The sequence below is a fragment of the Arachis duranensis genome, chromosome 7 (assembly GCF_000817695.3).
Source record: "Arachis duranensis cultivar V14167 chromosome 7, aradu.V14167.gnm2.J7QH, whole genome shotgun sequence".
NCBI classification, from domain to species: domain Eukaryota; kingdom Viridiplantae; phylum Streptophyta; class Magnoliopsida; order Fabales; family Fabaceae; genus Arachis; species Arachis duranensis.
The window spans coordinates 3751466-3755484 of NC_029778.3; positions in this window are offsets into that span (position 1 = coordinate 3751466).

Below are 4019 nucleotides of genomic sequence, written 5' to 3' on the forward strand. Positions count from 1 at the left end.
CTCTCGTGCGGTTCTGCTCTCCCAGCGGTGACGATTGAGTTTGACGGCAAAGCAGCGACTTCCTCTCCTAGTCATGGTTTTGGGTTCGGTAGCAATGTGTTCTTCGACAGCAACGACATGAACTTTCTCTATCTCCCCTCGCGTCGCATCGTTCTCTTCTCCGAGCAACAGTGTTGACGACAACGACAAACGGGCTAAACGGTGGTGGCACGATGACGAGTTCGATAGTGGTGCTGTGGACAAGCCTTCCTCCTATAGTCACCCTTCTTCCCGTTCTCTCTCACTCTTCCCTTTTCTCTTTTTCCTTTCTTTCTCTGGTTTTTCTCTTTTGAAGTATGCTAAATGTTGGGTTTGTTTTTTGTGTGTGTGTTGAGGAAGAAGGGAAAGGGGAAATAGCCGCTAGAGTTAGAATAAAATTAGGGTTTTGATAATTTTAATAAAATTGGGACATAAAGTATTAATTTAAAATCTAATTTGATCCCTTAAAATTATTTTAAAAATATTATTTAATTACCAATTTGCTAATTAGCTTTTAATCAAATATTCTTATTTAAAATTAGAGATAATATAATTTATTTTTTTTATAAAATTAAAGTATTAAATCCTAAAATTTCAATTATTTAAACTAAATCATATAAAATTCTTATTCTTTTAAAACTATTAAAATTTATAATTTAAATATAGAAAATTATTCAATAATTATAAAATTAAGTAGAATTTCTAATTTAATTATCAAAATTTGACTTATTTACTTTTAATAAAATAATTTCTGAAAATAAAGTCTTTAATGAATAAGAAAATTGAAATTAGCTCATAATAAGATTTTTTAAAAAATTCCGAGTCTTACATCTTTTACCTCGAGGTCTCAAATAATCCTTCGATAGTAGTCAAAGTTTTGATCTTCTTCCCTCGTGCATAATCGATCAAGACTCGAAAGAGTCTTCTGTCATTCATTAAATAACTCGTAGAAGTAGCTCTTCTTCTACCTTTTATTAATCTTCTCATCTTGAGCCAAAATCTCTCCATCTTTATTCTTTATGCACTTAACATGTTTCAAGTCTCTTGTTCTCTTTTCACGGCTCTTTGCGATTCTATATATACCTTTTTCTCCTTCCTTCATGCCTAAAGACTGGTAGAGACCCTCATATGCTCTTATTCTTGCTTTTCTTATTACAGCCATTTTTGTCTCTTTCTGAACCGCCTTATATTTTTCATAATTATCTGTATTGTGGAACAAAGACCACTCTTTAAAGCACTCTCTTTTTGCCTTTATCTTTTATTGTACACTCGCATTCCACCACCAGAACTCCTTGTCTCTTGGTCCTATCCCTCTAGATTCACAAAAACTTTCTTTTGCTGTTCTTCTAATAACTTTCTGTCATCTCTGTTCACATCTCCTCCTCGCTTCCATCCCCTTCCCTCTTTGCCCCTTCTCCTACCCGTCATAGAAAGCTTCTTTGTTCCAAACCTTTTATCCGCCACCACCTCATTCTTGGATTTTTCGTATGATGTATTTTTCTCAACTTTTACTCAACACGAAAATCTATGACGAACATCCTATGTTGTGTTGTTAAAATCTCTCCCGAAATAGTTTTACACTTAATGCAAAATTTTCAGTCGACTCTCCTTAACAAGAAGAAGTCGATTTGAGAGCTTGTCATATCACTCCTCTTGGTTATAAGATGTTCGTCTCTCTTTTTAAAACATGTATTTGCAATGAAAATATCAAAGATTGAGAAAAAGTTCAAAATAGTTTTACCCTCGGTATTAACCACCCCGAAACCATGGCTTCCGTGAATACTTCCATACCCAATTGCTTCTCTTCCAACATGGCCATTTAAATCTCCTCATAAGAAAATCTTATTTTTCGAAGGTATGTCTTGGACCAAACTCTCTAGATCCTCCCAAAATCTTATCTTGTATTGCTCGTCCGAACCCACTTGTGGTGCATAGGCGCTAATCACGTGAAAAAATACATCCTTCCACCACAAGTTTGATAGAGATGATCCGATCACTCACCTTCTTGATATCCACTACGTTCTTCTTCCACTGCTTATCCACGATAATACTTACCCCATTCATATTCTTCACATTTCCTGTATATCAAAGTTTGAAATCAAAGATATCCAACTCCCTAGATTTTGTGTCGACCTATTTTGTTTCTTATAGGCACATGATATTAATCTTCCTCCGTGTCATGGTATCCACTAACTCCATGAATTTTTCTGTTAGAGTGTCTATATTCGATGTCCCAAATCTCAATCTTCTGTTGCTCCGACTTTTATCTTTACCTTTTTCTTTGTGAACTAACTTATTTATCCTCGTCCGTTCACAAAAACGCAATAAATATTTCTCATTTAACACTACACTCGAGCACTGATGATGCAGTGACTCTTACTCATTTGACATTGTACGTACGCGAGTTATACAGTGCATTGCTTTCGGGCAACAACCTAGGTTTAGTGCAATAACATCTTTGATCTATGTCATAAAAATTCGACTAAATTTTTATATTAGCTGTCGAAAACCTAACATAACCTTTCTCCTTTATCCATATTTGGAATTGGATATGTACTGCAAATATAACATAAGCAGAGTTAAACTAACAAGCTAATTCAAAGATAACTTAAAAAGGTTAAAAAAAATTTGCATAAAAAATTTAAGAGAATATTATTTATACGCCAAATATTATTGACACCCATATAAAAATTAATTGTGTATTTAAGTTAATTTTTAATTAATAAAATAAAAAATATGTGTATAATTATTAAAAAATATTAAAACAGTATTTATTATAAGGAGTATATATGTTGCTGGATTGAAATTTTAATATCCTAAATATTTAAATCCTAACGAATTGTTGTCCTTGTTTAATCAATTATATATTATTCTCGCAATAATTAATATATATATCCATCATGCTGGTCCACATCTTTAAGCTAATTTTTATCATAGAAGAATCCAATGAATCATTTGATGTAGAACTTACAACTATCATATCATGGGTCATCAGAAAAATATATATATTAAACTTCTTTAGAACAAGCATTTTAGATTTGTTGCCTTCTTTTTCCTTGAGATACTTAACTTGTAGAAGTCTTATCATATATATGGAAGTGAACCATGCATGACCCTTTATCCATCATATGCCCAACATTATGCTTAGGGTATTTGAAGTCATGAAATGAAATTAAAAAAACTACACTCTTTTATTTTAATTTTCTTTTCTTTTTCTTCCCACATTTGACTCTCAATTAATGTTCTCTATTTGGTGACATAATAATGCATTATCTGAAACACAAAAATTCTTTTACCATGATTGTACTAAATTTCTTCATCAGTGAATCATGCAATTTCCTAAATATAGGGCCGTTTAGAGACAAACATTGACAAGACGTATAAGAGTTTCATCTTTAAAAAAAAAAAATTATAGAACTGAGTCAGTAGTACGATATATCATTCATCAACTCTTGCTTTAGTAACATAGATAATTAAATTTCGTTATATAAGCAAAGACAACTTGACAATATTCTTTGTCCGTTTGGACCTATAATTATCCCTTTAATTTAAATGTAAATATGCATACTGTCGCTTATTATTTTTTATGTAAGAGAGAGAGGTGTATAACAAGAAGCTGTGAGAAGAAGTGTGTTTCATACTAGTATGGGATATATAAATCGGAAGCACCGATTTGTTTGTATTATTTTCTTTTTTAAATAAATAATCACAAATCAGACGATCCGATTTGTGATTTTAAAAATAAAAAAAATTTTAATATTAAAATCGGATTGTCTGTTTTTTATTTTAAAAAATAAAAAAATAAAAAATATAAATCAGATCTTCCGATTTATAGTTTATTTTTTTCTTCAAACAAATTGGACCCTCTAATTTTTAGTTTATTTTTTTATTTAAACAAATCGGACCGTCCGATTTGAATAAAACACCATATAAAAAAACACATAATCTTTCAATAACAATGTATTACACATATATTTAATTAATATAAAAAACAATTAGCC